The 26,578-nt window shown below is 39.4% G+C and overlaps 1 protein-coding gene across 2 annotated transcripts in view; it reads right to left on the bottom strand.

Moving 5' to 3' along the window:
* The window catches only part of LOC726912 (protein cortex), a 212,469-nt gene that overhangs the window by 59,194 nt on the left and 126,697 nt on the right, over window positions 1-26,578 (bottom strand). The gene's annotated exons all lie outside the window — the stretch shown is intronic.

The following is a 26,578-nucleotide window of genomic DNA, read 5'->3' as shown; positions in this document are numbered from 1 at the left end:
ATCCCTCGACAACGTTTAAAAGGTAACGTTCAACACAGTGTTGCGTCTCTCGATCTTAGATTTCGTGTCTCGAAGAATAATCGCCGATCGGATCCGATAATCGAGTTTCTCCGCGGACGTTTAAAGGCTGATTATGAAACGCGGTGCACTCGTGTCGATAATCCGTGTACTCTCCTAATCCTTTCCTTGGAGAAATAGAGAGAGAGTAAGAGAGGGGCCCTCGAGGGCATTCGATTTAATCTCGGCAAGGTGAAAAAAGGGTTACACGGCCTCGGCCGAACGCATTTGCCTCTGATAAATCCAATCAGATCGGCTGTCGACACAGAGAGAGAGAAAGATCCTTGCCTTCTCTCCTCCCTTCCATCCTCCTCCTCCTCTCCTCTTCTTTCCGGCCACGAGAGCTCCCCTCCCCACCTCTCCTCCGCTCTCGGTGTAAACTAGTTTCGCGAGAGGGAAGGATAAAAAGAACCAGTGCATCCTCGAGTGATCACATAATCGTGCGTTCACCCCGGGAGAGACCGGGCCTACGCGCGATCCCTTCCTCCCTCTTCCTCCCTTTTCCACCACCGACTTCTTCTCCTTCTCCATCCAAGGCCCTCCCCCTCCTCGTCTTTGTTCCACGCTCCCCTCCTCTTCCGAGACCCGTTCTTCCCTCCCTCTCGCTCTTCTTTTTTCCCCCTAGTTCTTCTTCGTCCCAGCTCCTCTTCCTCTTTTTTTCACACTCTTCTTTTACTTTTTCTTTCTTTCTTTCTTTCTTTTTTTCGTCTCGTCTCGTTTCGTCTCGTCTCATTCATCGTTTCGCGAGCGGCGATGCGAAGTGACGCGGGCGCATCCTTCGGAGAGGGGAGGGGTAACGCAGCTTCTCTTTCTCCTATTCACAATTTGCCAAGTCTCGCTCCCCGGTTTATTTCTATTTCGTACTACCCTTCTCTCTCTCTCTACTGTGTCCTTGGTATTAACGGTACACTTCGGTAGGGAAAAACGTGTTTTATGGGGCGAGTGAATATCGAAGGCGGTCCTTTTGAGAGTTGTTTTGTCCCTAACGGAGTGGGGGGGGATGTGAAGGTTCCTTTAAATGAAGTTGCGTGTATATGTGTGTATATGTCTCTTCGGATCTTCTTTTTTAATTCTCTTTACCGGTAAATTGCCTTAACTTTTGTAATCTCTTTCCGTACCTCGTTTTCTCCTTTTCTTATTTCTTTTTTCATTCCATCCACTTAATTCCGTAAGAAGAGTTCTCAGGTATCTCTTTATTCCTCTCCTACACTTCACTTCCTCGACGAGGATCAACATCTATTCGCGTGATATATATATATATATATTCGAACGAGATAATAATAATAATAATAATCGAATATCGAACGATCGATTTCTTTTTACAGAGAAGAATTTTCTCGATTTTAATTAAACGGTGATCGCTTTCCCCCTCGATACGTATCTATATATATATATTTTATCTCTCGCTTTTATCCCTCCCGTTGCCAATCTCGCTCTATCGCGTGTCTCCATCTCGCGCCGTTCTCGAATCGTCCGCGAATCGGGCCACGATATATACCGCCCATTCGACGATGCGAGCTCGATTGTTATCTCGGCGGATTAAAGCGTGCAGGGACGACTACTACCGCGATATTTTCTTTTCTCATGGCTCGCCGATCAAACTTTATTGCGTTAAGAGGAGGGGAGTATTTATACTCGTCGAAAAATAGGAAAAAAGAAAGGGGAAGGGAAAAGAGATATAATGTAGGAGAATGATATACACTTTGGAAGAATTAAATATATTTGTACATTCATAGTTGAATTTTTGAAGAAACTCGGTCGATAAAATTCTTCGAGATCGAGGACAATTAATTTAACTTTTCATTTTACAATCTAGAAAGTTCTTTGGATCTGCAATTTCTTAACTTTTCTTCTATTTATCGAAATCTCGATAATTCGATGAAGTTATCAACTTGGATGATGAACGGTTACTGAAGAAGAGTTTCGAAAGAAAATGGAAAGAATCGTCCTTTCTTTTTTCTCTCGTTTCTATACGATACAATCCACGATCTCGATTAGTATCGATCTCGAGAAATCATCCTTATCTCGGCCGGCCGATAATTATGTTCCTCGCGGTGAGACACGATGGATCGGCGAGATCGATCGGCGAGATCGTTGCCGATTAGAGGCGGCCGCGCCGGTGGAACGAACGTATCCAGCGGAAAGGGGCGACGAATCCGTGGTGGTGCGTGCGCGGTCAAACATGAATGAGCGATCCGATTTATCGATCGCGATCGAGGCGACAACATCCCTCGCCCACGGCGGTCCAAGCGTGGAAAAACACCGATAACGGACGTAGGCTCGTACGTGGAAAGCGTTTGGAATATTACGTTGGATCTGAAAAGGAAAGGAGAAAAATTTATCTTCGATTTTTGCTCGAAGTAATTTTCTAGGGAAAGAAAGAAATTAGTGAAAGAAGTATTTTGAAAATTATCATTTATAAATACGATTTATGAATAGTGGATGAGAAATTAATGCAAGTTGTGAAAAATTAAATATTCTTCTATAGTTTTATGGTTATCATAAATAAGATGTTTGGTAAGAGATATCTGAAAATTAGATCGAATTCGATATTCCTCAAGTTAAATTCGAAATTTTTGTCGAGATAAATAGTGGTATAAGAAATTAATGAAAGTATCTTGAAAATTAAATTATTCCTCGAGTCGTCAAGTTTGTCAGGATTTGTAAATATGGACGAGAAATTAATGAAAGCGATACCGAGAGAAAGAACTGATCTAGAAAATAGGTTCTCGAGCGAAGACACTCGGCACAATTATTTAAAATAACAATAGACAAATGCGTCTGATCCGGAAAATGTTTGAAAATTGAAAGAAAAGAAAAGTTACGGGGACAACGAATCGAAGAGGAATAATTGGAAATAATGGAAAGCTAGTTAACCTCGAAACTAGAGATATTGGCGATCCACCGTTTCTCGTTTTTCATGGCCGCCCACGCGTTGAAAATTATTGCCGGCGATTAATTCTCGCGCCGCTCGCGGAGACGTGTGGCGGCTCTGCGGCAGCATGCACGGCCGGGTGGGGTGGGGGGAGTCGTGGAAGAAGCGAAACGCTGTCCCGGCGGATGATGCATCGTAGGGGAAATGGTGTTTCGTTCAGGAGAAATTGAACGATCCGCGCGCCGGTTCTTGCGAATTCAAACTCGTTTAAAACGGAGGTGGTAACACGATATCGCGTGGAGGAAGGAAATAACGCAAACGCGTACATTTTTTTTCCATCTACGCGTGTTCCATTACGATGAATGTTGGCCTTTTCGTTCAACGATTATCGCGAATTCGAATTTAAATTAGGGAAGGAATAATTAATCCCATTGTTTTTCCAATCGCATTTATTGTGTTAAATAATTAAAAAAGATGATCGATCATCTCTCTTTCTTTTCTTTTTATAGCTTAGCTTCGTAATTAATATAACGAATATATGTATATGTATGTATGCATATTTCTTAACTGTCGCATACGTAATTTTCTTCCACTCCTATAATTACCTCTATCTTTACGCTTTAGAAATTACAGGCTTTCAAGGGGAGGAAAGAGTGTGGAATTAAGCCGTAATATCAGGTTCTACGTAATTATCATTTCTACGTTTAACGGATAATTGATATTTTCGAGCTTCTTCTCGATTTCTTTGCCACTCCGAGAATTTAAACTTGTATTTTTAAACTTATCCTTATTTCTGAGAAAGAAAGAAGCCTCCCGTCTCCTTGCCACCGGATATGCTCGCGTCCCTCCTTCGGGCAGATTTAAACACGGGAACGAAATTAAAACGCGGCGATTAAACGCGTCTCGAAGATTAATCGAGGATTAGGCCGCGTATTAAATTAGCATCAAATACGATCTCGAATACCGATCCGATCGCTTCCCATTACAAAGGTGTAAAATTAATTGCGATTAATTTTCGCGGTCGTTAAAGATCGTTGTACACGGTGGAAATAATCTCGTGCAGCGGATGAAATATAAACAGCGTAGAATGCTAATGCCCCGTTTAAACTCGATTTCAAGATTTATTCGTGATACGGTTTTCTTGTGCTCGCGCTTATCGCGCCGATCCGGTGTTTCTCAATTTTTTTTTTTTCGTTCTAATTTTTGAGCAAAACGAGTAGAAAATTTGATGGATCAAAACAGAGATCAAAAAGAGAAATTATTTTCTCGACGAAAGGATCGAAAGAAAATCTTTCGAAAATTTGAGAATCACTGATACGAATTTTTATAAATGTTAGATCGTTGCTGGTGATTTTTCTCTCTTTTGCCTCGCACGAGATTATTTTATACGTCATATATATCATAGATCCACGGCGAAAAATTCGAATTCTCGATCGATAAAAATTCTTAGCACGGAGAAATATCGGGAAGCGGCCATCTTGAATGATAAAGCTTAACATATCGCAGCAGAAAAGCTGAAAAATATCGGGAATGATAAAATTTAACAGCAGAGAAGCGTGGAAAATTTATTATCTATACATAAAAATGTCTTTTAATCCACTGTTTAACTATGAATTCTTTTGAAAAATATTGGGAATAAAACTTAACTTAATCACAGTATAGAAGCGTAGAGAATAATATATATAACAATGTCCACTGTTCCACTTTATCTGTAAAAAAATATTGAGAATGATAAAACTTAATAGATAAGCGTAAAAAATTCATTTCTCTATCTATATATATAATGTTCCTTAATCTATTATTCCTATGCGAATTTTTCAAAGAAATATCGGGAATAATAAAAACTTAACTTAATCACAACGTAGAATTAATTTCTCGGCATATTCCGCATACGACAATATTTCTCGATTTATTATTCGTATGAAAATACATTTCCGAGAAATGTTGGGAAAAGATAGTCGGCCGTCTCGAATAACGAAACTGGAACCGCGTATTTCAACGCGTTCGCAGCGGGGAGGAGGAGGGAGCCACCGGTAGGAAATTCATTGCTCTATCTGTGTACCGTAATCCGGTGTTCGTCCTCTGCCCAGTTATAAATTCAATTCAATCCGGACAGATTGAGAAACGCTGGCCTAACGAACGAGCTGTTGTCGCTCGGCGAGGAAATTTTCGCGAAACTAACGAGTTTAATCGAGCGCTTAGGATCGCGTGTATTTCAACGGAGGCAAGAGCGCACGCGCACTAACGAGCCTGTAATTAAGATTCCCCCAGATGCGTTATCGGGAACATTGTAACGAGATGTAGAATCGAACGGGAGAGGAATACGAATGTGTCGGATGCGACGCGATTATCTTGTCCCCTGGAAAATGTATCTAGACTCGGGTGTAACTTTCAATTAGGAGAGGAAAGAGCTGCTTGATCTCTGGACGGGCGAGTTACGAGTCCACGGTTTATTAGCCGGATACCGTGAAAGTTTACACGCGTTATAATAAACGACGTCGCGAAAAATGGTATTTCTCGAGTGAAATTTCTTCGTGAATCCTCGATTATTTCCACGTTCGAGGAAATGTATCGCGCAAAAAATTTATCCTTTCCTTCCTTTTCTTTTTCACGATTGTTTCAACACATTCCGCGAACGAACGTCGTTGAAATAAAATTTCCCCGCGAATCGATTATACACGTTACACGCACAACTCGTCCATTTATCCTTTCAAGTTCAAGAATTTTTTATTGTCACAAAACGCAGAATCTTATCTTTTTTTTTTTTTTTTGTTGCGCGAAATATTCCGCGAACGTCGTTGAAATAAAATTTCCTCGTGAATCGTGGTTAATTATACACGTCAGGAAAAGTATACGCAACTCGTCCATTTATTCTTTCAAGCTTCTTTCTTTTTTTTCACGTTCGAAACACATTCCGTTGAAAATAAAATTTCTTCTCGAATCGTCGTTGATTATACACGTTAGAAGAAGCGTACACAAACTCGTCCACTTATTCTTTCAAACTTCTTTTTTCACAATTGTTTCGAAAACGTCGTTGAAATAAAATTTCTTCGATTATGGAAGGCACAACGATTTATCCAAATCAAGTTCAATGATTTTTTCGCGGAATCTTATCTCTTCTTTTTTCTTTTTTTTTTTTTTCCCCTCACAATTGTTACGCGTTCCGCCCGAGCAGCGAGTTAAACGCGAGCCAAGCTGAAGGGAAAACGAATTACACCCGCTCGCCAATATCTCAGGCGGGAGCATTCCTCCGCGTTCCTAAACGCACAAAGAAGAATCCAACTATCCCCAATATAAATCGAGCGAGGATCCCTCGAAACAAGCAAAACCGCAGAGAAGAAGAAGTTGAACCGAACTAGGCAACAACGACGTTTCCCGCTGTCCCGTCAACACGACCCGAGCAACATTGCTGGCATCGCATCGCCTCGGCTACTCTTCATCACAGGCAGTGATCCGCGTAAACCGCTTCCATCCATAGTTTCAAAGTCGATCAACGAGGAAAACACAATTTCCATCCATCCGGGTTCGAAAGAATTCGAAAGGTGGCTTCCCTCCACTCGATATGGAATTTTAATTAATTCCAAAACGCGAGCCCCGTTATTTCTCTTCTTCTCCAAGAGAGGGCCCTCGCGTCACAACAGGTTTTGTAGCGCGTAACGTTCCAACGGGTGAAAGCTTGGAATTTGAATGATTGCGGGGGTGTTCGCGTACGAAACGGAGGGAAGGGAAAAGTGCAGAGGCTCGCGTGGGTGTCGAGTTAATAACCTTACGCCTCGTCGTATTAACGTCTTCTTACGAGGAATTATGAGCTGTGGCGCGAGAGATTCGCGCGGTGGTGGCCCTCGACCCGACACAACACCGATGATTATCGGTTTTCACGAAACACTATTCGATATCGCGCTTTCCAAGGCGTTTTAATTTTAATCGATATCCGAAATTAAAACGGACGTTAAAAGGAAAATTTCGAATAAAGTTAAGTTTTAACGACAAATATTCGTGGCTGTTATAAATGATTCGTATAATTTTGAATAAATCGATCGTTTGATATCGAAAAAAGTTTACTCGAAATCTTGATTATTAAATATAGCAGTTACTTTGGAACGACCGTGTATATAGAGGTACAGGTTCGACGGGACGAGTTGACCTTTTCCTTCGATATTCCTTGTTCGAAATTCTTTTCTCTACACTTTCACCTTTCAAATTTTATACATTCGTTTTTCAACGAATTCGTCACGGTATTTGTCGACTCGTTACGTCAAATGCACTTTTAACGTTATTCAAAAGACGATTCCTTCGAAGAGAACATCCTCCTTCGATTAACAAACTCTATCTTCGAAGCTTCTCTTCGTTCATTTGCATCCGTCGACCTTATCCTTCACGATCAGAGAGACACAAGTTGACACGCTCACATCCTCCTCAAATATCAACGCCTGGAGATCAAAGCTTTCCTTTGTTCATTTGCACGTATCGAGTTTACGTTATCCTTCACAATCAAAGAAATAAAGAAACGATAATCGATAAATTCCGTCTCATCAACGTTCATATCCTCCTCCAATTCTCAAATAATACCTGGATCGAAGTCTATCCTCCAAGCTTTCCTTCGTTCATTTGCATGGGAGCGCAAGGGGATCGAGGCAAAAAACAAGTTACATGGTAGAAAAACCTCAAACCTCGAGCATCTTCATCATCGATGATACATACGGCGTCCTTCGACGATCTCGTTCACCTTTCTCGCGTCAATTTCTCTCGCCGCCAATTTAAATCGAGAGATATTCCAAAGCCTGCCGGAGGTTAGCTGATCGGCCAGCCGCAGCAGCGCAAGCGCGCAAGGACGAAAAATAACACGACAATAATAAAAAGAGGAGTGTCGTCGTTGCGGGTATCGAGTAATGGAAAACGGAGGGGAAGGAGAGCTGGTTTCGCGCGCACGACGCCGCTTCCAGAGGAAGGCCACGAATGACTTCATTACTGTCAGAGACCGAGTGCTAATTACAGCGGCTCGTTAACCGCTCGCTAAATTGTTGACGGTACCCACGTGAGCCCAACCGCGTTTACCAACCGAGTAACGATCGAATATTCTTCCCCTGTTAAAGCGCTCGTGAGCGGATCCTCTCCCACTACCGACGAACCTTATCTATTCCCCGACCAATCATCGTCTTTGTACGTCTATGATGCGGACGGATCGTGTAGCGATGAAATTTGAAACGGGATTGTTTATATTCGGACACACGGTCGACTTGGCTATAGTCCAAGGTGAGATAAGCAATATTTTGGTAAAGGTGAGAGAGAGAAGTAAATAGGCGAAATGTAAATAGAAGAACGATGCGACTGGATCGAGAGACTGGTAAAATTTAATGTCGGGCGAAAGAAGTTGTTTCAAGTGTCCTTTTTCTCCTATAATTGAGCAGATCGGTCGCAACGAGGATGAATACCTTTTTTTCTTTTTCAAATGAGAAAAAAGTATCGCTTCAACGAGAATTTATCGATATATTTATTACGCCGTTGGCTATTCGGTTTAGGCGTCGAAAGAACGTTCTAATTGGACGTTACAGGATGGCCGTTAATCGCGTTTCTTCTTTCGCTTCGAAAAAAATGGGTTTCGCTTCGATGTTAATTAACAGGGAAGAGGAACTATATTTTATAACTTTATATCTTCCCGAATTGGAAAGATTTCTTAAATTGCAAAAATTGGAATCTCTTAATTAGTAAACGTGCGATCTCTTCGCATCAATGACAGGAAATATTTAAAAAAGGAGAGAGAAAAAATTTCTTCCGACATCTCGTTAGATACACGAATTGTATTTTTATACGCATTTTATATATATATAACGATCGATAATTCCATCAAAATTCAAGATCAATTTTTATTTTATTCTATTTCCTCTTTATTCAGTTGAAGTGAAATTACAGAATACCGAAATAATAAGACGTCGAACGACATATTTTCAACGAGTAACGATCGTACGTAAAGCGATCCGCAATTATCCACCTTCCGAGAAACTGTAAACTCGATCGTTTAACACATACATACATACATATATATCCGTAAAATCTATGAACGCGAAAAGGAGAAGGAAGGAAGGAAGGAAGGAGGGAGGAAAAACTTGGTTTCAAATACTTTCGAATCTCGAAACGTTGCGAAGGGGAGGGATAAACGCGAGGGAGGGAGGGAGAAATAGCGCGATAAGTCTCTAGGAGATTCGAATCTCCACCTGTGCCCGGTCGAATTCCGATCGTATTCCTCCGCTCGGCTCTAAAGGAACGAATGCAGATCGACGGTCGATAAACAGACGGGACAAGCGGGTAATTTAGCGTGGAGCACGAGGCTGGAATGTTTACACAGAGAGTAATGACAGGCATCGGGCAACGCGAAGCCACGATGCTCGACCGCAAATCGATTTCACCGACTATCGTCCGATCGGTCCTGCTGCCATATTCCAGAGACACATTCGTCTAAGAATACGAGAGCCAGAGTCATTTCGGTTCCCCTTATTCCGCTTCGAAGAATTTTTCAACCGGATTTTTTTTTTTTTTTCTTTCTTTACGGATACTCGGTGCCTCGTGTTTTCACGTGTTTTCTTTTGAAATTCAAACGTCGGACGCACTTTTAACGTGTACTAATGAAAGAAGCGATACGTTACGATACGTACAATTTTCTCGATCTTCACATTCGATCAATTAAGGAGAAAATGTTGACACATTCGTTTGCGATATGAACCAGAGTTATTTCGATTGCCTTATTTCGCTCGAAGAATTTTTTAACCGATGAATTATTTTTTTTTTCTTCTTCTTTACGAGTATTCATTCGAGTATTCGTATTATTGAAATGTTTGATGCACTTTTAAAACGTATTATGAAAGAAACGATCAATTAATAATTATTTATGAGACAATTTCAACAAAATATGAAAGAAAGTAATTTTAATTATACGATTACAATTTTCGATTCAATCATCCTTTTGCAATTAACGATTGTTTATAAAAAAAAAAAGCTTCAAATATTGCGTTTCAAAAATATAAGTAGAAAAGAAGAGTGATTTTAATTACAACTTTGATATATTTTATACATTCGATTTTTTTTTTCTTTTTCTTCAACATCACGATCGATCGAATTCCATCACTCGTCCTCGTCACAAGAGCAACGATCCTATTCAGGATGCCAGTCCAACGGACGATAATCGAATTCCATTAATGGAATCACCTACGTACCCCTGATGAATAATTCCAACCAGTTTTCGCGTGTCACGTTGCATCCATTAAACGGATTTCGTTCTGTCCTTCGCCATCCAGCGGAAAGCGAAATTTTTTTTTTTCAAACTTTTTCAACTATCCGTTAACGAATCGAAAGGAGAAAAACGAGAGGACGAAGACGAGGTCGTTTGAAAAGATCGGACGGGTAATTTCTTTAATCATCGACGTATAAAATAACCGATAACGATAATTAGCCACGGCCAGACGCGTGGTAGGATCGAAGTGGTGGGATAATTAGATTACCGGTTTGTAGTTAGCGCGTCTCGCGTTCGAATAAGAAAAAAAAAAAAATAAAAAAATAAAAAAAAAAGATTCTCGATCTACAAGTGTTCTAGGTTCCTCTTACCATAGAATGAACTGGAACCGCGAAAAAAAAAAGCTGAATGGGCTCCGTGTCTTTCCATCCCTTCCCTTCGAACGACGGAGGAAACGCAATCGAGATAAATCAATCGTTGCCAATGGACGGTTGGCTCTTCACTACTGTTCTCTATCTTCCTTCCTTCCTTCCTTCCTTCCTTCCATTCCGTGGACACCGCGGAGAAGATTGGAAGATTGCCAATCAGGATTACACATACACTCGTTGCGGATTTTTGTTTCGATTGGCCGGATGCGAGCCGGATTTTTTACGCGAAATTAGATACGAACTCGGTGCAACTCGGTTGAATCGAATACGTGCTGTGTTAATGCACGCCTCCTTAACATTGGAAATCGACGAGGTTCGATCGTAACGAACAGTTGCCGTGGTCGAGAGAAAAAGTGGAAGGATGGGAGGGATTGAAAAAGCAGACGATGGTTTGGTAGATTTATTCGATTTAATTTTGAAAGTGTTTGTTTTTAGATACGTACGTTGTTGAAAAATAATCTTTGTTGGAATTTATTTCCCGACAAGAGAGCGTTCTTTTTTCTTTTAATTATATCTGGTAAACATTTAGAGTAGTATCACGTTGCATTTCGATCTATATTATCGATATCAACGTTCGTATATCTCTCCGTCTGATCTCAGTTTCAAAAATATTCGTGGTATTATAGTGATGCTAATGTTAGTTGGAGATGGATAAATCCACGCCTCGATACTACGCTTAAAACGAGACGAAAAAGTAAGCAAACCTATTCCATATTCACCGCGCACAAAGCACTCGACAATCCCTCACCAAGGATTCCGCTGTGAAGAGTCGGTAAGAAAGAAGCGGACGAGAGGGAAAGAAGGGGGAAGAAAGCTTACAAAGAAGGAACGCGTTAAAGGGCGAGCCGACGCGACGTTGGTTGGACGTGAAAGCACAGCCTTTCGCGCGATAAACGTCGCGGTGCTCGAAACGTATCGATATAATCGCGGCGGATCGCCGTTCGAGCCCTGTAGAAGGAGGGATTTATAGATCGAGCGGGGCTATTAGATCGGATGTTTATTCAATGGGCCGCTTTTAAATTGAAACGTCTCTCTCCGTCGACAATGTCGTTTCCCCCTACGTGGCTGACACACGAAGCCGCTTCTGTTGCATACGAAACTGGCCGTGTGCATCGTGCACCACTCGCAAAAGGATACGATCGATAGCGAGTCGAGATCCTTTCAGATCCGATCGATTCCACGAGTTACCCCTTTGCCGAAAGGGTACGGGTTCAACTTCTGCTAACAGATCTGTGGGAAAATATTGCTGCCGTTTTATATAATACTTTTTCTTCTTCTCGTCTATTCGAGGAATTCACTATCGTGCATCATGCATCTTCGAATACGACCATTGCTAATTACACTTTCGTTAAGAATCACCGGAATCTACTTGCGAAATATCATACACGATCGATGATCTGAGAAAACCATCACATAACCTAAAACCTCTCGTTCACTTCCATCGATTGTCCCGAACAAAATTCAAAGCCAAACGATATTTCGCATAATCCTGCCGATTTTCAATCCTTCCATCCATTTTCACTGCGTATACCTCGATCGATTATTCGTTTAACCCACCATTACTCGCGAGTAAATCCATCGACAACCTCCCGTTTGTATCGGACCGAAGCCATACTACGGGCACGTCGATTTGCAAGCGACCAGTAGCATCCATTGCGCATGATCGGGCGTGACGAACGACACTGGGCTGTCGCACGGCAAAAACAAAACGCTCTCTTCCTCTCGCGATGTATCAACGTGGCGGCATTTCGTCTCTATACGTAATGTAATACGGACAGTGGAAAGCTTATATGGCGTGACTTGATCACGCACTATCGCGGACGAATTGACGAGGCGCATGCTCGAAAGAAACGGACGTTACATAGTGTATAATGCGACGCGCCTCTTTTCTTTGTTGCGCGATGCTTATGGATCAAGGGCAAACCGGTAATGTAATATTCCGCGTGGCGCTCGTTTTTCACACGGTTCGACGCTGAACGATATCGAGAACGACGTTCGAACTGACTGGTTCGTTTCTCCATCGGGCAGAATCTCTTTGAATGCTATTCTTTCCTCTTTCTTTTTCGTTTCATCTTGTTGCTTACCATTTGATAGAAAAGAAGTTTCATTCGTCGTTGGAAAAACTGGAATGAATTATGGTTACGATTTTTCCCTCGAGGAAGGGAGATGGAGAAAATTGGAGGTAAGGGAAAAAGTATATAATGAGACTTTACGTTCGTGCTATTATGTATATTTTCTATATAAGCCGTGCAGCTGTGTATAGAATTTTACGTGTAATGCGAGGTTTGGTTTCACGTTTACAACGTTTGCTTCTTGAAATTCTTTTTACCACGATACAGAAAAACGGAGATATTATCGTTGAAGAATAAATTCTGACAGAAGAGATGATGTGTTAAAATTTATTATTGTTTCGAGGTTAGAATAAAGCAAGCATGTCGTCAATTTAAAATCAAGTCAAGATAATCAGATTTTTCTAAAATAATTCAATTACGAAATAAATACATTTTAATTTCTGATGAAATTGTGTTTCGTTTTAAAGATTTTTTATTTTTTTTTATTTTTTCTACAATGATCTTTCCTTTAACTGTACACGTTCGATCGGCATAGTCGACGAGTGATATTGCCGTCAGAGCTCGCGAAATATTTCACATTCTATTAGCAACTGATTCGATAAACGCTTAATTTATAATATAATTTATAATATTAAAAACGATCTCTCCCGCATGATGTGAAAATTAAAATATCAGCGTCCCCCAACGTTTTCCATTCGATCGTGCGATTTATAATATCGAAATTTATAGGATGACTATATTTTTAACGCGAATTCGATCGAACCTGCGAACTTGGAAACCGGTCCAATGACAACATTAACGAGTTTTCGTCGATTCGCCACGCTTCTTACCGCTTATTCACACAGGATACAACCAGTTCATCGTACATAATATCGCGTTGATGTCGCTTGGTGATTATTGTCGAGCATCCATGTTGTTCGCGTTTCGTACGTACGATTTATTAATGAAATTTTCGTTTCGAGTTAATTGATGGCGAAAAATTTTGATCTTCTTAAGAAAAGCAATTAATTCAAAGAAAGAAACATTTTATTAATCATATCTCGTTCGAATAATTTCTTACGAATATTTTAACTTTCCCGATAAATTTATCACTGTTTCTGATTTATAGGTAGAATTATTTATTTAAACGAGTATGAAAATTCTGGATCTACGACACGATTTATCTAGTTATGCGATTCGAATTACGATTAAAGTTATCGAACTAAAATTTGTGAAGTGACAAGTGATGATGCAACGAGAAGCTGTAAATTATTATTACGATATATATATATATATATATCAGAAATGCAAATGTGGATGAGATTTGTTAGAAAGAATTTGTTTGAAATGCTAAAAGGAAAAGAGTGTTGGTATGTACAGTTTCTACCGTGTTGACAGGCACGTCTGACAGTAATCGGCCGTTTCCACTTACATTTTATTCTTGTCGTTCGATTCGTTCGCGAAATAAATTATCATTTAAGTTCATTTTATTTGGGCGATATGCGGATTTCGCGTTCTACGCGCGTCGAACGCGGTAGCAGAAATGTTTAATTAACGAGACAACCGGGCAATAACGTTAGAGCCAGATGAACATTAAATCTCGAACGACTTCGATACATGTATATTGCTGCAATAATTGTACAGACTTGCAATCATAAAAACAAGTTACTCAGTTTGTTTTCGCGCGCATAAGAGGAACGTGCAACGACAATACTAACGACGCCATTGTATAATTTATCATCGATTGAATAAAATAACTATTGTTTCGTCGAATAATATTGTATCGTTACGTAAATAAACTTGAAACTACAAGATTCTACGGATCGTTCTCCGATTTCAATTCTCTTTGTTATTCAATAATTTATACCATTTTTTTTTTTGTTATCAGACTTGATTCATTGTAAGCTTCTGTTTATTTATAGAATTCTTGTCCTTCTTCCTCTTCTACTCAATTTTCGTATGTAATTAACATGCTTCTAATATCGTAAATACAATATCATTTCGAAGTCGAAATTCGTGAAATACAGATAGAGGTTAGAAAAGTAATTTAAAAATTTCGAATCGAAGCTATTATAATTATTATCGATTATTCGAGATTATTATTTTATCGAATCAACTCGTTCAACTATTAAATTTTCGTATCCGTATTTTTCCTCGCTCTCCTAGTTAAAAATAAAAAAAAAACTCGATACGCCTCATTTACTTTTTTCACACAACGATATAAGACATATCGATCGAATTAGCGTAGAAAATAATTAGAAAACTTTTATTCGAACCTCTTCCCATTCACGTTCACTCCAATCGAATCGAGGCTTATCGATTATTCTTCGGAATTTCCCCATCCTCCCCACTTAATCATCCCTCCGAGTCCCTCATTCGAAGTCGCCATCGCGGTTTGCATAATCTCCCCCGTGAAGTGGAAAGAGAGAGAAAGAGAGAGAGAGAGAGAGAGAGAAGGATCGCCTACAGTGGTTCGTAAATCTTCCCCGAGATCCGTTATCGAGAACGTACGAACAACTTCGCGTTTCCTAACGTCTGATCACAGTTCGAAGATACTACCACTACTACCACTAATGGAAGGATACACGACGCGCGCCCTCTGTGTGCACGCGCACATTCAAAATTCAATCCCTCGTAACGTAACTTCGTTCCTTCTTTTCTCTCCTTCCCCCTCCACTCCACTGCACTCCGTCCGCGAGAGATCGATCGACGCGTCATTCCCATTCCCAGAATCAATTTCTTCATTCATTCCTCTCGCCTACCTTCAGATCCAATTTAATTCCGATTTTTTTCCCCCTTTCCCGAAACGTCTATATCATTACCCGCGTTAAACACGCTCGCGATCAATCTTCCCTTCTCGAATACGCGGCTACGCAACCTTTCTTAAGATTATTAAGATTAATTCGAGCCCGTGAATACGCCCGCCGTGGCCGGCGTCGTAATGACGGTATACGAACCGCGGACTCTCTAATTTATCAAAGGAGGAGAGGAGGAATCTCGCACGTTCTCGCTCTACTTACCGACCGACCGACCGACTCGTGCATCTCTTCGCGTCCCGATGACACACGATGCGAAGTACTGACGTGGATTTTTCGAATTTTTACGAGGTCGAAAATTTGAGATATCGAATTTCTGCGCTCTGTTCTGTACTGTGAAGAAAAGTTTATTATTTATAGAACACATTAGGACACAATTGGACGTTTTTTTTTTTGCATTCGAGCAATACTTTACAGTTCATAACTTTACTTTTCAGTACCGTGTGGATTGGATATTCGTCGATATCGATATTTGTGCATTAACGTGTTCGTGACGATCGTTCGTGGGCAGTCTAAGGATTTAAACGGGAAGTGGGCGACGTGATCGAATAAATATGAAGTATAAGTGGGTATATATATATATATATACACAAGTGATGTAACGCGAGAGAAGCGGAGAACACGCGTTGTCGTGCGTCGCGTATCACAGAAGTTAACTCGTATCTCGCGTGTTCAACCACGATACGTCTCGCTTGAATAATTTTAAGCCACAAGGGCGGAAGGGGAGGGGAGGGGAAGGAAGCTTTAACGCTCTGGCGTTTGTATCTTCTTATTTATTTATTTATTTCTTTTTTTTTTATGAACCATGGTAAAATTTCAGATCGGATAAATCGCGGCTCGGGTGAATTCTCGCCATTGAACGAGAATCCCGAGAGATCGAATGGATGGATGGATGTCGCTTATTTTTTTCGAGAAAAGAAAACGATCGGGGTTACACTGCGTGCTTCGTTCGTGCGCAAAAAAGCACGGAGTAGCAAAGAGGCTTAGGGACAATTTGAATTTGAAATTAAAAGGGATAAGGGGGGATCATCGTAGAGCGTAGCGTGAAACTCGAGGATGAAAGGCGTCTAATTTGATGGGACTCGAATTTATGGCGATTTAATTAAAAAAAAGGTAGGAGAGGGAAAAAGAAAATATTTAACGTCTGTGGGGCGAAATTAATACGCGAGAGAAGATAAGATATATCAACTGGTTCTGCAACTTTGTTGATATCCTCCAGGTATCACCTGTCGCCCCATTTCCATTTAATTTTTTGAACGAGTTAAAAAAAAGAAAAAAATCCTTGAAATATATTATTCGTACTTAATCCCTTAAGAAATCTTCTTAAAGAAATTTTTAAATCGGCCCAAAAATATGCGTAACCTCCTCCGCGGACAACAAACACTTTTCACGCGGTTCCAAAACGAGGCAAGCGCGAGCGCAAAAAAAGAAGAGGGGAGGGGGACGAGCGCGACGAGGTTGGAAAACAGTCTCGAGGCCAGTGTTCGACGCTAATTCGACGCAAGCGGGCGACACTAACGCCACGGGTAGAAATTTTACAGCGAGAGAGTCTAGCGCGTAATATCATACTCGGCGAACGATCGAACGTTTCGAGCACTTAGAGCAACGATATCTCGCGGATCGTTCGCTCGACTCCCCTTGCTTCTCCGTCCAACTCTGACCGACTCTATCTCATCGACACTATTTTCTACGATCTTTCGTCCTCGAGTCACATTTGTACGTTTCCAATTCGCCCCCTTTGATACCGCCAATCTCCCCTTTATCTTCGTTCGTTCTTCTCACCACGTCTCTTTTCTGTTCTTTCTTTCTTTTTTGTTCGAATTAATTTTTGCTCCGTTTCTTTTCTTTTTTGATGCACGTATACTATGGTATGCTTGGCTTCCATTAGTCGATGAGATTCGATTGCTCGATCATCGTGTGACAATCTGACGATTCGAAATAAAAAAAAAGAGGAGGGGGTTGGGGACTTATTACCGTGGTAAAACGAGGCGTACGTTGTTAATTAATCGCCCGGTCAACAAGCAAGCCTCGAGTTATGGCCGAGCAATTAACCGACGAGTAATTAACAGCGGTCCAACGAGACGTCGGTTTTTAAACGGCAAGCGGATTCTGCGGTAGGAAAAGAAGGAAGGGGAGTACATCATCGATGCCCTAACGAGTTTCTAGTCGATTTCGTTCCGTGCCTGCCTCTGCGATGTTACGATTCGTATATATTATATAGTCCTTGAATCGATTGAAATTAAATTTTTCCCTCTTTTCGTTTTCTTTTTTTTTTTTATCAATTAGCCGTAAAATTTTTTCGATTCGCAACGATATATATTATCGATATTTTAAATTATACCTCGAACGGTGGTGGTTATAAACTGTATAAACGCGGTATAAAAGTTTCCAGTTAAGCAATTTATTCACCTGAGCGAATAACGAATTGATTTATTAAGCGGCTAAATCACGATTCATTTCTCAGAGATAAGAACACTATCGGGTTGGGTGGAAAAATGTATACAGGTACAGGTGACAGTTAGACAGACACGAAATGCCTAAAACTATCAGCAAATCGAGCGAACCTGTTATTCAACTTCTGTAATACGATAGCGAAAACCGAGGCTCATTTTTTATCGTAAACGAGAGTGCCAAATTTTCCAATCAATTCGACGGGTAGACGCGCGCGAGTGGCGACCTCTCTCGTTCGATTCGTAGGTTAGGGATCCGTGAGCGTATCTCGTCGAGCGAAAAAAATCAACGCCATCTGCCGTCGCGGTTTCGATTTCTCTAAAAATGCGTCGTGGAAAACGCGCGCGTAACAGATGATTTCCGACGCCATCTGTATAACTCTTCGGGATGGTGCGCGCGCATGCGCGATAATTTGTACGCTTAATGATTCGCGTATTAACCGCAGTGGTTCTCCCTTTACCCGGTGATCAGTCATAACGCGATAAGCGGACGATAACGCGGGAAATATCGCCGACACAATGAATACGCGCCGCGTATTTCATAGCCGCCGTTCTTCCTCCGCCTCCATCGTCGTCCACAGCCACCGATCGTTGACTTTTAATTGCTACACGAGAAACCCGAGACGTCACCGGCGATCCACCGCGTTGATTTTCCACGCCGATTACCCTGCCCATTCCACCTGCCCGAGAATCCGGACAAGTGAGCGTATCCTCGAACACGAGTATGAAACGAGTGAAGAAATATACGTTGTATTATCGTTCAAAAATGAGTATGCGTACGCTCGAAAGTATTCGAACGACGAGTATATACGTGTATAGATACGGTGGAGAATATGCACGTACTATTGTTCGAAAATTATTCGAAGGATAAGCACGGAAATATGGAGAGATATACGTGTATTATTGTTCGAAAGTATTCGAAGAATGGATATATGCATGGAGAAATATTCGTATATTATCGGCGAAAAGTATTCGAAGGATGAGTGGGTACGGAGAAATATACATATTGCACGAAATGCGTATGAAAATATATTATTCGAAATATTCGAAAGAATACACGCGAAAGGATATCGAATGTACGCGTAGTGGGATATATGAAATAATCAAGGATTTGTAATGATTTTATTCTCCGATTACAGTAGATACGAGTGTACTATTTCTTCGGGTTTAATTTATTAACCTATTTATCGTAAGATAAGATTCTTTTAAAATCTACTAATGTTAAATTTATCAATAATAGTTGTACGATAGTTAACATTTAATTCCAACATATAGGCAATATGTTTTATACGCGCCATTTTATATTTCTAATCTATAAACTGCGCAAGAACTACATAATAAATACAATAGTCAAACACATTAGTATTATTCAATGACAAATTTGCTGGTTAAAAGGTATACGCAAGATTAAGAAATTTCAACATCAAAAATATCCTTGGAAGAAGCGAAGTTTACAATAAAATCCTTATAAAAAATATAAATTTGATTAAAATTCGCACGTTCACAATTCTACATCATTGGTATATAGAGATAATAAACGCAGAAACTCGCGGCGTATTTTTATCTCGTTCCGCGAGGGTCTTAAATTTTCGATCACAATTCAAACGAAATTCACACGAAACGCTGGGAATAGAAAAACAGAAAGTCAGGAATACCGGCGGTAAATTAGCGAGGCAGGTTCGGTGTAACGCGATCTGCCGACACGGCTGCTAGGATCAAGCCAGATACGCTTGAATATTAAGGCTTGCCGCGGGACTTTGAGCGCGATAAGGCATTTAATACTCGCCACCGTGTTCACGGCGCTTTTTCGAATTCGCCGCATAGCTTCGTCCCTCCCTCCCTCGTCGAACGGGCGGACGAAAATATTACGCGCGGCCTCCGCAAAACGATTTTTCAACCAACCGCGCTCACGATTATCGCGGGGATAACTCCTTTTCGCGTGAACCGTTACCGACCTGCCTAGTTACTACTGTCCACGGAACGAATTATGCCCGAATGTATCAAGGTGGTAAATCACCGTGGCGCGCCATCATTTTTCCAACCGAGACCGATTTACAATTGACCCCCTCGGCCTTTTTCTCCCAATTCCACGCGGAAATTTAGAGTTCGGAAGACAATTGACAGCTACGAGGTCAAGATTTATACCGTGAAATTGGAATTGCTTCGCATTTGAGTGTTTACGGCGAGTCGAAATGAACGTTCGTCGCGAACTTTTTTTCGATTTGTTGACTATATTTATTGATTTTTTTGAAGGTTTCGTTTCATTTTACGCAAAGTAGATAGAAATTGTAAGAGGAATTCGATAATACGTATGTTTTCGTGCGGAAATTTTCGGTTTTGATTTGGTTAAATTAGGTTAGGTTAGGTTAAGTGATAAATAAAAGGGATTCGTTAACTCGAAAGTACAATGGAATAAATTCGAACAATTAGTAGATATTAAAATTTAACTGAATAATATAATAAAGAAAATTTGTTTTCCAATTTCTTACAATTTCTGCACAAAAGCATATAAGTGCTATTCACATATAACGAAATTTTCTATATAATTATCTTCGATTCTTGTATATATATCTTCAATCTCATTCTTCGCAGAGAATTCGCACATTCAGTACACGACGGTTACAAAATTCGCGAACATTCATCAATACTCTTATCTCATCTTTTACCAACGCATAAACACACATCGATTCTCTCGAATCCCTTTCCAATACTTGTTTTCTCGTCATCAAATCAAACTCTTGCTCACAATTCGCGTAAATCTTTTTGCACGTACTCGTTTATTAAACCAAAGCGATCCGTCACTTCGCACATAACCAAACTTTTTCTCCTTTTCGTACGTTCGCGAGTTTACGTAGATATTTTTCTCCGAAAGAAAGAAATCGACGGGAAAAAGAGAAAGATCGTATACCTATCAACAGGTATGCACACTTACCGACGAATAATCATCCGTGTATCCTGGACAAGATCCAGTCAACCGTGAACACTTTGCTAAAATCCGCCAATCTCTCGCCATTTCCACGCGGTGTGTATAGTATAAGCAGGGAGAGAAGCGGCCGGCAGAGGCGCATGCGTGGCGAGATGAGAAAGAGATGCGAGAACGATCTGGTAACGAGTCGGCGGCATCGCAAAGCGAACACGATCTCCGATCTCTGGGATCTCGGTCGGCCGCTGCTAAGCGTGCACGAGCGCGTTTCTCTCCGCTCCGCTTGGGAACGACGACGACGACGACGATGACGAGAATGACGAGGAAAATGAGGACGACGAGAACGAAGACGAAGACGAAGACGACGACGAATCGCGGCGTGACTCGCTTCGATCGCGATCTCTCGCGATCGTTCCGCCTTGCTGATGAGCCGTACTAGCCGCATAGCTGATGGGATCTGACGTTTTTCAGCGACGGACCTCTTTGAGTCGTGTCTTTGCCCGGATCATGGAGATCGAATGCTGCAAGCGCGAACCTGCTTGCTTGCTTGCTCTCGTGGAACTTCGCCTCGAGTTTTTTCTCCCGTTTTTCTTTTCGGTACGTGAAAATTGACTTTTTTTTTATCTTTATGCTATTAACCGTGTATTCGAAAGATCATTGCATCAGATATAGTTTTTCTACGATACGATATTTTGCTTGCTTATTGTATCGTTACTGTATTTATATCCACATTCCTTGTGTATTTTTTTTTCCTCTTTTTTGTAATTGCATTAAAGAGCCAGTGTCTGTTAATGAAAGTTATTTGTAGATACGTTTTTATAATTTTGCATTAATACTCGCGTAATTAGAAAGAAAAAAAAACGGAGGCTTTCGCAATTCTTTCGATTCACGTTATTAAATTGTATATCAGTTATAATTAAATATCTTTTTCCACTGTCGACTGGAAAATGTTATCCCGCGTACAGGTAATGATTCATTTACCTGTTTTAAACAAATCTTACTCAACCTTACGCGTCGAGTATTTGCACAAAATTCCTCGATATTTGTTATTCGATTATTCAGTTGGATAGAAAAACGTGTAAGAATATTTCGATAGATTACAGATAATCGATTCATTCGTATTGGAAAATTTTCGAAGAATGTGAATTGAACTGATTGAAACTACAAATCCCTCGCGTAATCGACTTCCAAAATTATCGATTCAATTCTAAAATTTTTTATTTCTCCACGAATCGTTTTTTTCTCTTCATCTCGTTTATATCGACTTTGGAATATCTCACGATAATCGCTCGGAGCTTGGAGCCGATCTTTGGCCTTGTTATTCGTTTTTAATTAATTCCGCGTTAATTAGCATCGTGTTGCATCGCGTATAGCATAAATGTTGGTACGCGCGCGCGTAGAATCGATCGATCGTGATTCCAATTTCCCCCCTCTCTCTCTCTCTCTCTCTCTCTCTTTCTCTTCTTTTGATCTATTCTCGTGCGAATACCAGCGGAGATCAGTTATCGCGGCGCGGAAATTAAGTGGCGCGAAACGTTTTACGATGAATCGAGGGAATTGGAAATTTCAGTGATGAGAAATGAGACGTTCTTTCGCGAAGATTTTCTTTTTTTTTTTTTCCTTTGCCCTCCATCTCGCGATTTTTATCACGACGATTTCAACTCGAGAATGCAATTATTCGAATTTCTTTTTTTAGAATAATTTTATAAATATATAATAAATATAAAAATTAAAGTAAAATTGTAATTATAATAGAGAATTCTGAAACAATAAATGAAAGTTTTATTCGGAGATTAATTAATTTTAGTAAAGATAAATATGAGTGCCAGTTATAGTGGTTATAAACTTGATTTATAAATTAATATAGATTTAAATTGTTGTATTTATAATTAAATTTATTGATTTCAGGTGAAATTTAGAATTAAGTGATAATAATTATTTATAATTTTTTTTGTATTAAAAAAACTAGGATTAGATAGCTTATTGTAAAAAGGTAATTAATATATTAAGTTATTAAATGTTGAATCATTGAAATTAAACGATATGGCAGCTTTTTATATCTAATTAGAGATGCTTGTAGATTAATTTGATAGTCCACTTGAGTTTAAATTTATGTATTGTTGTTTTAACTGGCCTCGAATTTATTAAAGTTAGAGAAATTTTGTAGAATAGTAATTCAAATTAAAATGTATACTCAAGGTACAAGATGAGCTTCAATTAATTTTAGAATTATTATTTATTTTGATATAAATATGAAAGAGGATTTGAAAGTAAATTAAAGAAATTTCTTTAATTGAAGACAGTTTTAAAAATCGCCCGTCAATTTCATTAAAATTGAAATAAATCGTAATCGATAAAAGTCTATAAGAGATTTAGGATCTGAATCATTAATAAAATATATTAATGTATTTGAGAATCTTTCAAGCTAACAAATTTCAAAGTTAATTTTAAATAAAAGGATACCAATATTGATGTAAAAGAAGAAAATAATATCGTTAACGAGCTTGTATGTTGGACATTTATCTCTCTTCAGATACATATATACAAAGAATTCAAAAATTAATTATCGTAAATCATATCTTCATAAAATGACCTTACCTTAATAATTAAAACATCTCTTTATTGTCTGACAAATTAATAAATGAACTTTCGATAATTTAATTTCATCACAATTTATTTATGAACTGGAAATTTAATTAGCTTTTAAAAAGCTTTTTTAAATTAATCAACCTTTGTCACGAAGAATTCGCTTCTAACTTCGAACGAAGATTAGAAATTAAAAAGAAGAAAGAATTCAAATTCTCCGTTTATTAATCGTCGAAGAATCGCTGCTCCCTCGTTTCGAATTCATCGAAAGGAATCTTTTCTTCGCTCGGTGAAAGGAAAAAGAAAAAAAAGAAGAAGAGTTCCCTTTTCGCGGTGGCATGAGGCTCGTTGTATGAAATTCAATGTCGATCGCGCTGACATCGGCTTCGCGGGTCTGCGCGCCGCCGATTCCGAGGGGAATCTCAAGATCGATCGATCGATCGATCGATCGCGATTTCGAGACGCCGCCGCTTAAGGCGAGAGACTCGAGCGTTGCTCGTTCGCTCCTCCGCCTCGAGTTTCTTCGGGATCGTCGGCCTTGTACGGCCGCGCCACGACGTGGCAGGTGCAACCGGTGGGTCCCTTTTTTCCTCTCCCTGCCCTCCGCCGTCCTCCGTTTCTTCCTCCTTTTTTTCTCTATCTATCCCATCTCTCTCTCTCCCTCTCTCGCCACCAGTTTTCTCGTCTCTTCTCTCCCCCCCCTCGAACAGCTGACCACGGGCCAACCTTGGCCGACTGATTGCACCGACCGAGTATCCACCCGTGAAACTTATCGATCGAGCCCTCCTCGACGTTTTTCCTCCTCCTTTCCACGCGCTCCAACAATGGACGGCTCGGCGATAGATTTGCCACGGCAAATTATAAACGTATTTTAATTTTAACGTATTGGATTAAGGATTTTAAAAATCGGGGAAATTTTGAAATTTTGACCACGGGCCAACCTTGGCCGACTGATTGCACCGACCGAGTATCCACCCGTGAAACTTATCGATCGAGCCCTCCGTCTCTCGACGTTTTTCCTCCTCCTTTCCAATAATGGATGGCTCGGTGATAGATTTGCCACGGCAAATTATAACTTATAACGTATTGAATTAAGGATTTTAAAAATCGGGGAAATTTTGAAATTTTGAATTTTTCTGTACAAATTTAAGGAAGCTCGAAGGAACCGTTCGACGGCTTGAACTTGAATAATATATTTTACGGAAGAGTAATTTCTCGTATCCTGGAATCAAAAAATTTACTTCACTTTTGTTGCACAAACCCTGAAAAAAAAAACAATGAGAAAGGGATAATTGAAAGGATCGATCGAACGAGTCTCGAATAAAGCTTATTTCGTATGTGTACGCAGATTTCTGAGACGGGAGGGGAAGGGTAATCCGAAACGTGGTTTTGTCACGAGATCGAGGAAAGGGACGTCGTCCTCTTAAGCGGCTTAGAAGCGGGCACCGATCCGAGCTTACGATTTCTTCTCGCGGCCGATCATTACGATTCCCTTTCGTAGATGCCGAGAAAACAAGTATCTCGATCGATTTCTCGGCCGTTTCGCATCGAGTCCGATATACCATAGCTATCTTCGGGGCTAACGCGATCTCGTCCCGCGCGGGGGTATTATTAAAATATATATCGCTAGGCGACCAGTTCTCTCTTTCTGTTCCGAGAGTCGAGTCGCGGCATGGCTTCGAGGGATGGCTTTGGACACACTGTAATTTCGAGACACGAGGTAGATAATCTTGAAATATCGAATCTTGTTGCAAAATAGGATGCGGAAAGTGTTCGTGTAATCCGTGGTAACGGTTCTTCTCCGAGCCTTCGTACTTTGCGAAGGGTGGATCGGAGAGAGAAAGTAGTAGTAGTAGTAGTACTGTTTGAGAGAAAAATTAACGGGATTCATTTTTCTTTTTTCTTCTGTTTTTTTTTTATTCTGTTCTGGAAGAAAAGGATGTCTTGATTATGATCGAATAATTTTCTTTATTCGTATGAAATTGTGTATAAAAAAGTAGGGAAAATCTGAAAATTCATTTTTCTTTTTTCTCCTTTTTTTTTTCTGTTTTGGAAGAAAAGGATGTCTTGATTATGATAGTGATCGAATAACTTTCTTTGTATTGTTCTTCGTACGAGGATAAAAGAATAGTGAAAAATTTGAAAATTAATGGGATTCATTTTTCTTTTCTTTTTTTTTTTTAAAGAAAAGGATATTTTGATTATGATCGAATAATTTTCTTTATTCGTATGAAATTGTGTATAAAAAAATAGGGAAAACTTGAAAATTCATTTTTCTTTTCTTTTTTTTTTCGTCCTGAAAGAAAAAGATATCATTAATTGATAGTAATCGAATAATTTTATTTGTATTATTCTTCGTACGAAAATAAAAGAATACTAAAAAATCTGAAAATTAATGAAATTCATTTTCCTTTTCTTTTTTTTCTTTCTTCTTAAAAGAAAAGGATATTTTGATTATGATCGAATAATTTTCTTTATTCGTATGAAATTGTGTATAAAAAAATAGGGAAAACCTGAAAATTCATTCTTCTTTCCTTTTTTTTTTCGTCCTGGAATAAAAGAATATCTTTAATTGATAAGTGATCGAATAACTTTATTCGTACGAAAATAAAAGAATAGTGAAAAATCTGAAAATTTTTGTTTCTTTTTGGAAAGGTAGAGAAGAATATCTTGATTATAACAATAATCGAATAATTGTCTTTACATTTTTCGTATGAAAATATATATAAAAAAATTGGAAAAATCTGAAAATTCATTTTTCTTTCCTTTTTTTTTTTCGTCCTGGAAGAAAAGGATATCTTTAATCGAATAATTTTCTTTACATTCTTCGTATGAAAATATATCTTAAAAAAAAATTGGAAAAATCTGAAAATTCATTTTTCTTTCCTTTTTTTTTTTCGTCCTGGAAGAAAAGAATATCTTTAATTAAATAATTGTCTTTACATTCTTAATATACTTTCATAATATATATAAAAAAATAATAAAAAAAATCTGAAAATTTTTGTTTCTTTCTTGGCAAAGATAGAAAAGTATATCTTGATTACGATAACAGATATATAATAACTTTCCTTGTTCGTATATATAAAACAATATACACGTGAATTTTCTAAAAAGAAAAAGAAAAAAAAGCGGAGAGAGTAGTTTGTACACAAAAATTATGTACACGA

The sequence above is a fragment of the Apis mellifera genome, linkage group LG1 (genome assembly GCF_003254395.2).
Source record: "Apis mellifera strain DH4 linkage group LG1, Amel_HAv3.1, whole genome shotgun sequence".
Classification (NCBI taxonomy): domain Eukaryota; kingdom Metazoa; phylum Arthropoda; class Insecta; order Hymenoptera; family Apidae; genus Apis; species Apis mellifera.
The sequence above is the reverse complement of the archived record's forward strand: the minus strand, read 5'-3'. Positions and strand labels throughout refer to the sequence as shown.